Source organism: Nipponia nippon, unplaced genomic scaffold (genome assembly GCF_047370975.1).
Source record: "Nipponia nippon isolate SJK-2023a ecotype South Korea unplaced genomic scaffold, ASM4737097v1 scaffold_7, whole genome shotgun sequence".
NCBI lineage: Eukaryota > Metazoa > Chordata > Aves > Pelecaniformes > Threskiornithidae > Nipponia > Nipponia nippon.
This window is the reverse complement of record NW_028262391.1, coordinates 18198983-18214204: the sequence shown is the minus strand read 5'-3', so window position 1 is coordinate 18214204 and position 15222 is coordinate 18198983.

Sequence of the window (15222 nt, the reverse complement as noted above, 5' to 3'; positions counted from 1 at the left end):
GTTAGGAACTGCTTCTCTAGACCAAATGACAGTAGAGCTATTTCTTGATAGAAAGGGATGATCAGAGTGGAACTGGTAAGATAATGTCTGCAGCAACACCAGACAGGGAGGCCCCTAAAGCATTCCTGTTTGTGCACTTCCTTGTATGAAGGAATTAAATTCATAGTGAGAAGTATGGATAATTTTTTCATTATCAGCAATAATAACATCATGATCATAAAGAAGAACCCCTAGTACCAATTACCAATTTAGCCTGTTCCTCTGTAATAAACTGGAGAGAGGTGCCTGATTTACAAACAAGCCAAAAAGAATTTTGCTTCTATTCCCAAACCGTAATACCAACAGGATATCGTGAACAACAGAAGGAAACTCTCTGTTGAGCTCGTACAGAAGGACAGTTGACAGAATAGTCATCTCAAATATAGTATCTGGCTTGTAAATCTGTATTATTCTATCCTAATTAGGCAAGAACTATGAAGCTGTTTTGAAAACAGTCATTAGGTGAAGAAGTTTATTCTGATGACTACAGGAAATTTTTCTTTTTGTTCTTTTCAAGGTATCTGTTTCCTCCCTTCCTCCAGACTGACTTCTACGCTATCCCCTGCTAGGACTTGATATATGAATGCATTTCAGCACAGATAAGAGACTAGTTTTGACCACAAAACCATGATGGAGTTGGTAAAAACAGAGCTACCTTGAAAATTTAATGAGAGATCAGCAATTAACCGGTAGGACTGGTGTCCAAAAAGATGAAAAATATGGAATCAACATATATTGAAAATTAAGCTATAGTTTAATGAATATTTTCTTAAGCAAAGAGGGGCTGATTTTAACTCACACCAGTTCCTTAGTACAATTACTGTATATGTCTGTAAATAAACTGTATCACTGGTGCAGTCTATCTTAATCAGCATCCACGTAGAAATAAATATTCATCCTAATATTAAGTAAGGTTTGAGGAGACCAATTTAAATATCTTGCTGCCCAGAGTGAAGGCAAAGACTTAATTCTGGATGTTTGATTAAGACATAGCTTAGCTATCCTGCCAACACTGTGTACAAGTATGTAAACTTCTGGTTTCCCACCCTAACATACTGCAAGTGACAAATGATAGTGCTGGAATCGGGAACCTAGCATCAAACTGATGAGCTGTCAGAGCACACATGCATAAAAAAATGAAAGTTTAAGGTATTGCATTAAAAAGGATGAACACTCTGAGAGGCTGTGAAAAGGTTTGTAATGATTAGATATTTATGCATCTATCGATACTCAGATCTGGTTTTATTTAATGAATAGTAAAAACAGCAGTATTCTCAGCACTTTTTTAAGAAATGTGGGCATCTATTTTCTATAGCTGTATTGCACAGCTGCATCTTTTCATCCTATACAGAGGAAGAAATTAGAAAATATGCTCTGTACTAAATGGTAAGGGTACTTTGTATGCTGCTTAAAATAATCTGATAATGATACGTTGTCTGATACAACCTAAGAATCAGTAGTTTCTCATGCTTCCATCTTAGTATAAGACACCCCATAATGAGAATTCTTCTCTGTTAAATCAAGCAATGGATAAATCTTCAAATACTGGGTTTCCTGAATTCCCCCCAAAGGTGATTTTTCTTAGTTCTGCAGTTCTGCAGTGAACACATTTTTGCTTCTATCCCCATCTTTCTATGTCAATACGATATCAAAATGTTATATTGCTTTTGATGTGACTGAAAATGTGGTGACAGATGCTGGATGAAAAGTCCTGTAATTCATGAATTCATAATTCTAATCCAGGATCTACTACCCATGAGAACTAAAACCGAATATGTACTCTTATATTCGGCCCTTCTAAAGACTCTTACGTTACACCAGTTCCAGGCAGGGAAAGGAATAAAGAAATGGATAATCTCTTCAGAATTTTCCGTATGCCTTGTACAGAGAATAGTGGATCAAGCGTTTTAAACAAAGGAAGGAAGGAAACTTTGATTTCTTGCCAAGAGATTGAAACCTCCTGGTCTCTTACCAAGCTAGTTTATTTTGCTGCCAACAAACAGTTTCCTTACCTTAAACAGCTCCTTTTCATCTGCTAAACTAAGAGCAGTGAGGGAAACAGGCTCTGCAGAATGGCAACGCTGTAAGAATCTGCTCTAGCTAACATAGGGACTGATTCACGCTCAAATTTAAATATGGACAAGAGAACACACACAGTTCCTGGTGTGGGGTGTCCTCAGATGGTTCCTAACCACATTTTACTTCTCTAAGTACATCAAAGTTGCTGTCTTTGCTAATGTTGATCTCCTACGGCACAAAAATTATTTAACTGCCTTTTGCTATTGAATAAAGTATGACCCTGATTTTTCAAGATTCCATATATTCTGGTTTGGTTTTGGGTTTGTTTTGTTTTGTTTTTTATAAAATATTGGAATTTACCGAATTTAAGCAACTGAACTACTTTGAAGTGAACTGAATGTGTCAGTTCTGAAACTTGGCATCCCTCGAAACTGGTGCGTTAGTTATGATGCAGTTTACACCATATCCTTAGTATTTATACTAGTGATTTCAGAGCAGTCTCTAAGCAGATGTGGAGCAGAAATTCTTAGATTCTTGGCATGTCTTTTTTCAGTGAAAAGGAGATGATGTTTGGTAAAGTCTGAAGTCAAAGGCTGGCCATGGATACCATATGACAAGGTTTTTAGTTTTATTATGCTAATAAACCCAAGAGCAGACATGTGTGATGAAATTATCTTCTGTGTAGCAATAGAGCATAAATCCTACACTCCCCTTCAGGCTTTTGTTCCAATTCTATTTATGCAAGGCTAATTAACTGAGGGATTAATCAGCTACAGGTATCTGTTTGGTCCTTAGTTTAGAACTAAAATAGAGGGGAAGTTTTTAATTTGAAAATTATAAATTAAAACAATAATGGAAATCATTACTTTTGAGGGGAGGAAGTTGTAATTAGTGAGCTGTATTAGCCAACATCTTCCAGTTTTTTTCTGGATGGACACAGGGGTAATTCGTTATTCTGAGATCCATGGAACAGCGACTGCTCCAGACTATAAACTGTTGTTCTGAAATTACCATGATCTTGACGTTATCTGAAAAATAAACTTTTAAAAATCAGTTTAAGACAGGATATACAGGGCTTTAAATCTTCATTTTAATCAGGAATGGCAGCAAATGCATTAATTGTGTTTTGTTCCTGCAATCTTCCGGTAAGGAAAAAAATAGACTCATTCTGTAAAAGCTATTATTTTAAATGAACAATGATTTTTTTTTTTTTACAATAGCAAGAGAGGAAATGTTGTTTGAATCTTTTTTTTCCTTGTAAATACATTCCAATTTATAGTAAACCAAGTGAACAATCCTCTATTAATTTGTTTTTTCCTTTATATAGCTAGCAGACTGCAATTAATGCTTCTACCAGCAGAACTGATGAATAAGAGAATGAAGAAACAATGTTTCAGACTTTGACATGTATCTTTGGGTCACCTAGATGATATGAAAATATTTGGACTGTTTAGAAGAAATTACTTTCTTTTCCAACAATAAGTGAAAAACACTTACGTAGCCTACAACCATAAAGCTAGAACTACACCATCTAACTGGACCGTGTATACTAAACTAGCTGCAGTGAAGTTTTGTGTATTCATCTCTAGAGGGATGTTTACCTACCGATTTCTCAGTTGCTCAATGTACAATTTAAAGATTATTGCATAGCCCTTTGTATAGTTTTCTGTTTCTAGTGAAAACACAAATGTTTTTGTCAACTTAAGGGGATTTTATTTCATTAAAGAAGCAAAGCAATGGGAGGGAGACACAGAAGGAGACACTTGAACAGCTTGAGAGCACAGTATATGTGCTCAGTAGAACTCAATTAAAAATCTTTTTATTACAAGAGTCTCTGTGGTCACAGATGCTTATCTGTCTAATTCTAAGTGATACCCTGAGGATTTTTTTTTAAGGCTACTCTACTGCTTCAACTTCAGACAGCAGTGTTTTTATTTACTTTGTGCTTAATGTCAACCCTTTTTAAAGCAGGAAAAAATTCTTATGAAAGAGAAAGTTAGAAAAAAATATTTTAAACTGTACAGTAGGAAATGTCTTTAGGATTGCACGTACCCTTATGAAAAAACACAGTCCCTCTTTTCTTATTTGAGCAACAGCCATGAGCTCTAGTGAAGGAATACTTCATATTTCCAGATGCCAAAAGGATTTATTCTGAAGTTGTTTAAAAACAAACCAAGAAGTGTACTGAACCCAGCACTACTTGACTCAAACTGCACACAAACTTAGAGGAGTAATACGAAAGAAGGAATTTTTTTAATTAATAGGAATCTTAATCAGCTAATTGTCTCTAGAAACTGATTTATTATGTATGATTTGACTCAAAAGAAGTGGGAATCGTATGTCTAGGAAACAGCAGGCTATGTATGTCACAATGGGATTTTATCTTTGTTGGTATTACGGAAACCAAGTTAGAAAATAAGATATTCTAATTGTTTTCAGAGTTTACAATTCTAGCATTAAAACCAGGGAAAGTTTCTGTATGATTAACAATGGAGATCATATTTGACTATTGAAGACATCTGTTGTTGGGAATTTATCTCCTGGGTTTAGATTTTTAAATGACCCTTGGTGCATTTTTCCTGCTACTAAACTGCTGTTGAAGAACAACTCAAATAACAGAGGATGTACTAAAATAGAAAAGAAAAAGCTGCAGCTGAAGAATTTCAGGAATTAAATTTACTCATCAGGAATATATATCATAATACATCTCACGTATCATTTTTAGCTGATTGTTATATTTACATAGTCTTATATATAATTTTCATATAATGTATCATATATATATATATATCTCACTTTTAGCTGACAGAACCCTGAGTCATCAAAGGCTTTAAAGCAGACCTACTCAGTCCTTTTTTAAAGTGAACATGCTGAAAGAAACCAAAAGCTTCCTGTCACTGAAGTGAGATGGTATTAGCACACAAAACAGCAAACGAGAGCAGGAGAGTTCTTTATAGAGGAAGCTTGAAGCTTAGCAATGGAGTCTGATTTAAAAGTTTGGAAATAACCTCCTGCCCTTTTCATGCCTTACAGGATGAATCCCTCTACTCAATTTTGCCTTCCATTTGGGCAACTTTCAGCAGCATCCTAATCTGAATGTAATTTTCTCAGCTCCCCATTAGGTTCCTACAGAAACACCCTTATTTCTAGGTCTGGTTCTGAGCCTTTTCCCTGCTGCAAGCAAACCCTTTTGTTCGTTTCAGCGTTCCTGCCTGCTGTTCCCTGCTTGCCGTGCCTCTGCCTGCCCTCCCCACCCTCTGCTCCAGAGCTGCTTCTCCAGAAAGGGCACTGCTTCTCCAGGCAGCTCCCCTCTCCTCAGAAGGCTGCAACCAGAATAAAGGGAAAAGGTAGTCTACCACTCTGCTCTCTGTACCATTTAGATAATATATTCACGTAGAATCTGTGCATAAGCCAGAAGCAAATTACTAACAGAAATACAATCTTTGTCCCATCATTAACTCTTCAGTGTTATTTTTCCACCTGCATGTTAATGACAGGATAAGAAATCTGCCCCAAATGTAATTAAAATGGAAAGACAAGGGTGATAAAAATAGAATACTCACAGCTTTGTAAATAAAGGCAATGCAGGAAATTCAAATTAAGTGATGATTTTTGCACAAACTTTTTCAAAGTTAACAGCTGAGGATTGCAAATGAGGTTTTGTGTCTTTCCACTATAGAAATGGCACTAATGGCAAAACCTGAATCCGCACCTAAACCCAGAATTTCTTAGGTCTGTGTTCAAGAACACTGTTTAACAATAATTACTGACAGTTCCTTATGCTGCATAAACAATTACTCCTCCCATCTAAATACAGCATTTCCAATTTGTGGCTTATTTGTCTCCCAGTTTACTTAAGGGTATGTATATGTACATCAGCATATGTAGATAAGATGAACTTGGTTTGTATCTTAGTAATTTGAATTCTTAATGATTAAGTGAAGAGGCCTAATTTAATACAAAAATTTGAAATTAAGCCTCCTTCTAAGAATGTTTTAAAATACAGAATGCATATTTACAAGACATATATTATAGCTGCCCTACCTAGACTTCACTGTGGATATCAACGTAATGACTTGCGATACTAACAAAAAATCTGCTGTCATTGAGATCATCTCAACCACTTGACAATTGCCAAAGGGGAGGGAACAGATATAATTGTATTTCATGGTCAAACTTAAGGCAGATGCTTAGTGTTTCCTGGTGTAGTATTTATCTGAACAGTTTTGACCAATATATAATGGATTTGAGAAATCTGCTGTATAGCATACATTGTGTTAAGAACATGAATTCATTGCCCGCTGTCCTCCAGAACAATCTGTGCAAATAAGCATTTCCTCTTCAGCGACTTCAGTGTTTTAAATGTGATTAACTGTATTTTTCTGCTAGTTACACAGGGCAATGGCAGTCATTCCTCTCCAGTGTTGGTTAATAACCTTGTTAATAACCTTTTTCTATGTGCCAAATTTCAGTAGTCTGAATTGACATGAAGTGCAAGGATAGCTTTACAGCAGCCTTAATGGTATAGGTGTGTTCAGTGCAGTGACCAACTATGCTTAGTATGTGTTTAAATGCTAAGAGCAAAGTATGGTCTTCATAGCACATATGAAGTACAGTTCCTTCATCAGCTTCGTAAATCATCTTCCACACAGGGAAACTGCACTGTGATTTCTGCCAGAAATCACAACCAGATTTGCTCCTTAGGATGCCTGTAAGTACTTTGTTTTATTTGTGTTATGGAATTATTAAAAAAAATCCATTTCTGGGCCCCCAAATTTGTTAACAAATAGATCTCTTAGATATAATCAATATGTCTTCAGACTGAGTGTCAGAATGTGCAATTATGTTTGCACAAATCTACGCGGATGGGCTTTTATTATAAATGATCTTCTCTTTCTTCTGTTAGCAAACAATTTAGCAAATAAATAAAAAATGAAGATTGATGGTATTATAACAACAAAGTGCCCATTACAATTACAGCAGCAGAGAACTGCAATAAAAAGGATGTAGAACATTTCAGTCTATTTTTTAATATTCAGGAGTTTTTTGTAGTTTAAGATTTTGTTTTCTCATGGACTCTGTGATTATAACAGACCACATTTTGACAGGGTTTTCTTTCAGTTTTTCAGTGGACTAAATCCTGCTCCTCCTACACAAATACTTCCATTCTTGGATGGGAAGTGTCCCACTCCTGTAGGGGTAGTATCTCCCCCTGCACAGGGGAACAGCATGGAGAGAAGACACAGCAGTTTTACTTCTTATGTGAGTGCTTGAGTGTGGATTTTGTTGTTTTTATCTGAAGTATGAATCTGAAAAATACTTTCCATGAGCCATTATGTATTTAAAAATTTGTATTTTACCATCATCTGGTAGTAACCACTGTTGCCCTTAGCGTATATAGGCATCAGTTAAATGTACTCGTTTAAGTATAGTTTTTTTTCAAAGGATTGCATCTGGCAGTAGGAGGTAGAATGAACATTTTTAGATTGTATTATGATTAGGGAGCAATGGGAAGGGAGGCCTGTTGTATGTGCTTGTTCAAATGTGAGAGAAATTGGAAAATAGAATTAAAAAATAATTTAAAAGCTTTATTGGTGGCACTTTTGGGAAAATCCAGTAGCGTTTACCGGGAATGAAACCTGCAGGAGCCTGCAGAATCAAAAGAAATGGGCATATGGATCCTATGTAGCTCTGATCCTCTTTTATATTATTCCTATAGAATTTGTTATAAAACTATATTACAGACTACCAAGTGTATCTACTGCTCTTTCAAAACCACAGGTAGTTAAAAACCAACAAAAATCAGTTGCAAAGAGGTTGTAATTTTGCTTAAAATGATTTAATAATTTCCCATAAGGGTAGTATGATCTTACAAAAAATGCTGTAAAAAAAGTCAGACTAAAAATAGAGTAATGGTGGAATTCCCACACATTCAGACTAGCAAAAGAATGCTGACTGTCATTTTCCATTTTCAAAAGTTCTCTTTTTTTCTAGCTTCCTTTTTCAAAATCATTTAAATAAACAGATTGACTGCGTAACATAAAAAGTTCACATTATCTCCATTTGTAAGCCTTGTGACTTTGTATGGGCATCCCACAGTGGTACTTACTATAGCGATATCCCTACGAATGAATCTATCAAGAACAGATGGATGTTGGACTTCACTGAAAAAATGCTGAGCATCTTCAATACCATTTGCGGTTAATGAGAGAGGAAGGTGGTTAGCCTTTTAACAAATCTAGCTCTTGTGGAGTGGCAGAAATATTCACAAAGAGTTAGTAAATATCCCTCAGATTAATATATTAGTCAAGAGCTGTTCCTGTATACCAGCTGGTTAAATATTTTTATAACTTCACTTTGATGCCACCATCACTAAGGTGTATGTATGTAACACACACTATTTGGATTAGGAAGTAAAATGAAACATACCCAAAACAAGTAGGTTGCAATATATTTTTTTAACAGTTAAAGGAGAACTACATGGCCATGGTTTATATAATACAGTGAACTTTCTGCTAAACAGTACATAAAAGCTAGCTTGCTGTAATTTTTTTTAGCTAATGTATGCTCAGAAGGACTAATAATAGGCCTTATGAGTCACAAGCATTCATTAAGTAAGCCACCAGAGTTTTAAAAACGTAACAGTTGAGATCTAGTCTGTTTGAAGTGAATAAGTAAATTAATGTTTTAAAAAATAGTGATTCTTTTAAAAACACTATGATAATACGCTTCTAAATATTTAAGATCCCTTATTCTATGCAAAACCAGCATGTTAATTACTGGATTAGCAAGGATGTCTTCCAAGACCAAAGTTGAACCCATCCTCTAGGTTTTGAAATGCATTTGGAATGCTTGACTCCCTCACGATGGTCCCAAGGGAAAATGTGTTAGTCTCACCCGTGTTTGTTTACTCAAGAAGGCACAGTTTAGGCATAGCATTTGGTTTTCAGTGAAGAGCCGCTTTTTACTTTAGTTATCCAGCTGGCTTGATAGGGGTACAATTAAATCAAATGATTTGTTCAAGATCACTAAGGGAATTAGTGACTTGACTGGGAGAAGAAAGTTGGACTGGGAAACCTGAAAATACTAGTTCCCATCTCAGAACAATTTCTCGGTAGCATTTAAGTAAATTAGAGGGGCACCCTATTGTATTTCACAGTCATCTGCACAAACTACCAGCACTGTATAGACTAAATTTACATCAGTAGGGAAATGTAGATGCAGAATGAAAACTGAATGAAAAAAACATTAACACTTTCATGTGATAGATATCTAAACAGGCATACCAGATAAAGAACAGGAAAATTTAAGTGAAAAATTGTCTTCCAAAGCTTTTTGGTTTTGTAGGTATCACACTTAGGGGAAAAGTTTGGCTGTATAATGAGTCTTTCTTGCTCGTCTTTAGTCATTTATTAACCAACCTATATGAACTGTAATTCTAGGATTTTTCTAATTTACAGGTGTTCAAAGTTCCTTTGTAGTTTGTTTTTTTTTCTTTGCTTAATTATATTTTCCTTTTTCCATTGTTTTAGCAACCTAGAGACATATCAGTACTATCATGAGGTCATCATCTTGGTATGATACCACTGCTTTTATCAATAAGATTAGATTACTGCTAAAGACTTTTGCCTGTTGCATGCATTGATTACTGATAAGAGTAATAAGTTGTTGTTTTCTATGATAACAGAAGGCAATGACATATGCACATTGGCTCATAATTGGCGCCACAAAATTTGGTGGTAAAGGAATAGAGAAATTCAGCATTTTCTAATGTAGTTTCAGGGGCAGGACATGGTGCTCCAGCAAGGACAGACTCCTGCAATTACTTTCTACCCTCTCCTTCCTTCCAAACCCTACCTCACTTCTCCAGGCCTTTTATTCCCTCCAACATCAATTTTTCAACCATTTTCTTTCTTCACAGACTCTTCATTTCAGCCTCAGTCTCCTGGCTTAGCCAGTGCTGGCTTTCTCCTTGGCTTGCTGCCTGAGTCCCCTGCTGAACTCAGGATGTGGTTCTGCCTATCTAATTGTGGGCTGCTACTGAAAGGGGTAATCCCATTCCTCCTACTGTCTGCCCTGGTCTCCCTTGTGAGCCGAGTCAGGGAACTAAACTTGTATGATTCGTTTTCTTTCAGTTCAGCTCTCTGAATCAGGTCATCATGGGGTAAAATGAACACCAATGCTAAAAATCACAACCAGGGTTGGAAGGGACAGTGGAATAGGGAGAGGAGGGACCATCTCTTTCAGCAGCACTTCACAATTAATGTGAGTTTCGTCATTAAACTTCATTTTCAGCCCCAAACTCCTCTTCATCTTCCCTCTTTAACCCCTCTCCCTAATGGCTTCCCATTTGCCCCTGCCCTTTCTGCTCCCATCCCAGAGTTACCCATCAGCTAATGCCAGATGTCTTGCCCAGCTGCTTTTGCTGCCTCAGTCCTTGTAATTCACCGGTCTCTCGTAGACAGACCTTGTCAGTAACAGTGCTTGTGGTCCCTCACTCAATTGCTGTTTATAAAGTGTTACCTCAAAATGGGAGAAAAATGCTTCAGCAATTAAGACAAAGACCTTGTTTTTATAAACTCTTCTCAAACCAAGTCTTTTACTTGTCCATGAAAAAATTCTGAAACTTAACTCTGACTTCATAAACCTCCTAATAGTTACAAAGTAAAATTCGTACAAATTAAGCTTTCCTCTCTTTGTATTAAAAATAAGCAGTTCACTTATGAAAACTATAGCTTTCAACAATAGTTAGAGGCTCTTTTTCCTACTGTAAACAAATGCTGAGTATCCGGGCAAAACTCTCCTCTGCGTAATGCAAGTCCACTCCCATTGACTTAACAGGAGTTGTCGTGCTATATATGAGAGCAGAATCTTGTCTCTGTGAATAAAGGAGTTTTTTCAGGAGTGAGGGGGCTCTGCACAATGAATGCATTTTTACCAGCCCTTTCTGATTCATTGGCAAACTACCAAACACAAGAACTGTTTCTATAGTCTTTCTACTCTCACAATGACAGACATTTTCTTTTTCATTTTTAGTGGGAAGTCCTTTGTATTTTTTTTTTCTCATGAAAATGTGTGTCTTATGTTTCTTGGTATTTTGTACAACGAAGTAGAAAGTATTTCTCAGTCATAATATTTTTGAAGCTGGTCCTTCCTGAGTTTATCATGTATCTTCTAATTCCAGTTTAAAACTTAGCTGAGGATAAAGAAGCAGATTGGGGTCTAACTTATGCATACATCTCTTGCAATTCTAAAGCTGCTTTGAAACTAGACTGGGCAGACCCCTGTGGAAGTTATAGCAGCCCCAGGGAGCTATGCAAGCGGTGCCAAAATTGTGTCTCGCTGTGGTCCACCCTAGACTCAAACTAGAAAAGAAGGGGGTGGCTTTCCAGTCTTCAGGAATCCTCCAATGGGCCAAAGTGAAATTCCCTTTAGCAACACAAAAGAAATTTAGCTTGTGCTAAAGAACTGCCCTCTGTAGAGGCTCTGTACTGTAAACTACAGAAATCTTCCTTCCTATCATATTTTACTTTTTTTCCCCCCAGAGTTCTGTGTGACAATTTTTAAAAAGAACTTAGCAGGTATCTTTATACAATTAATATTTTAAAAGTTTGTTATTTTTTGTGTTGTATGGTTTACACTTTTACCATCATCATACATTATTTTCTTGATAGTGAGTCGAGGTGGTTTTCTTCCTGTTGTGCTTTGGAAAACACATATTACCAATTACACCATTACAAAGATCAGCCATGCAGATAAAACTGCCTTTCCAGAGAAATAAGAAATTGTAAACTGAGGACCATACCTAGTGCTGAATGGTCTATGAGGCGATGAGCCCAAACCTGACAATCGTCAGACATCCATATTCAGAACCACCGGTGTCACTTATTCATTTCTCTCCGTGGAACCAACTCAAGTATTTCAGTAACCATCTGACCAAACATGGGCAAAATCCCTGTGGACAGCAGAGACAATTGGTCTTGCCTTCTGGATGGGGTCTGCAAGTAGAGAATACTGCTTCTGACCTAGAACGTCACATTGCAATGCTTTTTGACAGTAAGCAAAGTCTTGCTGCCTATCCACACACAACTGGATTTTTTCCAAAGCTGAATTAAAACCTGTCTTTAAAAAGTATATCTAATCTCATGTTTAAAACCCAAACAAAGGTGTACCCGCTATCTCTCCTGATATAAACTCTTTAAATATTTAATTGCCCTCACAGTCAGGAAATGTCAACATTAGGTTTGCCTAGCCAGAGTTTCCAGCAAATGGGTACCATTGCCTTTGTCAGCAAGCTTGAAAAGGTCATACAATCAAGATCTCTTTTCTATATTTAAGTTCCTATTCAAAGTAATCCAGTCTCTTGTCAGGTTTTTTCTTTCAGAAGCCGAATAAGCTGAAATGTTGGAAGCTTCATATTGTAAATTGGCTTGTTTTCTGCTCCTTGGGTCATTTTTCAGTACTCTTTGAACTATCACTAATATTTCCATTTTCCTGCTAGTGTAAATATTGGAAGTGGATGCAGGGGTTTTTTTGTAGCGTTTCTTCACCAATGTGCTCACAGAGATCTGCTTTCCAGAAGACAAGTTTTTGTGCACGCTAGATTGCATTAGTTCTTTTTGCCACAGCACTGCCTGTGCTTTGCTGAACAAATGAACACACCGATCTTTCTATCCTCTCTAAACATTATCACCAAAGACTTTATACAGCTGCCTAGACTGCTAACACAAAATGCCTTCAGCTTAGGAATCAGCACCCTGAAGGATGCCGCTAGCAATGCATCAACTCATTAGTATCTTGCCACCGACAATTACATTTTGAAATGTCAGTGAGCCAGTTTTTAGTCCAGTTATTTCTATGTAAATTAGGTGTTTTGAATCAAAATGTCTTGTGGCACTAAATCAATAGCTTGGAGAAATCCAGGTTTAAAATGGAATTGCAATTTGTTTTATCAGCTGAACATTTAATTATTTAAAAAAATGAAGATGTTTGTTCCTACTCATCAGGGCCCCGAGTGCACTAACAGGCCTTAATTGCCCCGACCAGTCTGACCTGACCCTCGCCCCCCATGGCCCCGGGGCTCCGCTTCACTCAACCCAGCACCGCCAGAGGTGTGCTGGTCTCCAGCCCCAGCTGTGCCTAGGCCTGGCCATGGGCCCTGCCCACCCGCACCCCGACGCCGGGGGTGATGTCCAGGCCTGGGCCCTTGTCTGCCCCTCCGCTGCCCCCAGGCCTGCCCCCTTCCCTGGCTGGGGGCGGTGGGACGGGCCCTGGCTGCCAGGCCATGTCCTGCTGCAGCCACCCCGTGGGGTCCCCTGCGGCTCCTGGCCCCCAGGCAGCCGCCGGCCTGCACCGCGCCCGGGCACTGTCTTGCATAAAAGATAATGTAGGTCGGGCAGGGATGTAGGCTGTCAAACACTGCACTGTGATTGCAGCTATTGTACAGCAGATCATGCTGTTGCCATTCATTACTTTTTATTAACAAGGACTGGAATATGGGTGGACCTTTCCATTATTTTACCTGGGATCAGTGTCTAGCTAATGGGTTTGTATGTCCATGAGTCAAAACATTTACCCTTTTCCATCTCGGAAACAGTCTGATTTCAGTGGGGATGAGGATCCAACCCCCCATCCAAGTCAGGCTGGGCCGCGTGAGACTGCTGATTTTGAAAACGAATATAGTAGTAGAGTCAAACTGAGCCTCTGAACTCACTGGAGCAGAGCACAAAAAGATTGCCATGCTTTATGGTGAGCAGACTGAAGAGTTTCAGTGGTTGCTGGATAATACTAGTTCCTCTAATACTGTGGTTTACATTTTCTTTAATGTTTTTAAAATATTAATATATTTAAATGTTGAAATTTCATTGCGTAATGTAGGGCATGGTCATTCCTTAGAGGCAAGCTGATTTTTTTATCTGTATTAACTCCCCCATTTTTGGTATCTAGTAAACTTTAATGTTATTGAATCAATGTGGTGCCCCATCCAAAAAGGTGGCTATAGGCACATCTTGCTGACATATTATTCCTGAAGACTGCAGGATACCTATTTGAATAAACTGGGAAAAATAATTCAGCAAAGCACTTGTTAGAATGGAGTGACATTCGGTCTTTTGCTTGGTGACATGTAGAAGAAAAAAGAAAAATGGAGATGGCTTATTTTTGGCCTGAAATGGAATATATTAGCTGATCAGTGTGACACAGAGTTAGTGAGTGATATATTATTTTCTGCTGTTGCTTTAGAGCAAATAGAATGATTTAGGTGATGTACTGTAACAGAAGAAAAGAGACTATTGGACTCAGACATTCAGGAGGCAAATAGGTTTATTCTATTTTATGCTTCACATTTACTGCTTTCTGGCATGAATAATACTGCAACCATCATAAAGATTTAAACTAAGCACGCTGATAAATACTTTATTCCTCTTGTTTAAGACATCTCTTACATTGTTGCTCTTATATTTTTAAGATGTAGTCTGTCTTAGCTTTTTCACTCAGGTTTGATCGCTGGCTTATCGACTGAGTATTTTAAGAACTGCTTTGATGTAGTAGCTCTCCTGTTACACTTGAGTTTTGCAAAGTCCCTAATTAACGGTCCATTATTTACTTGGCTGAGCAATACGCGAGGGAGAATACGTTAGAGCCGACCCACACGAGTGATGGGGCTGGCGGTGCGCAGTGGCCAGCACTGCTCCGTTTAGTAATGGGGAAAGAGGGAATTTACTGGGGTAAGCTCTTGATCCACGCCAGAGAGTAAATGGAGTCTGTTCCTCCGCTGTCAGCCAAGAGAGGGAGAATCATTTTTTTATGCCATCTTTGACCCTTAGGAGTGTGATAGCAAATGAGTTTTTGAGGTGTTATGCTCAAAGAAGTCACATTATCAATACCCCTTCTATAGCATTTTTGTACGTGTTCTTTTACCAAGTGTTTCAGGATGGTGGCACAATTAGAGGAGGTTCTGAGATAGGAATTGCACTTGTTATCCTTTCTGTCTTCTGATTTTTTTCTAACATCGTTGTGCTTCAGCAACAGCTCCTGCAGGGCAGAGCAGCATCCCTCACCCTACGCAGGCATAGGTATGGGTCCCGTACGGCCGGTATCCGTTCAACGCTGTAACAAGACAGCAGTGTCACCAATTGAGTACAGGGCTGGGAGGGGAAAACGCGG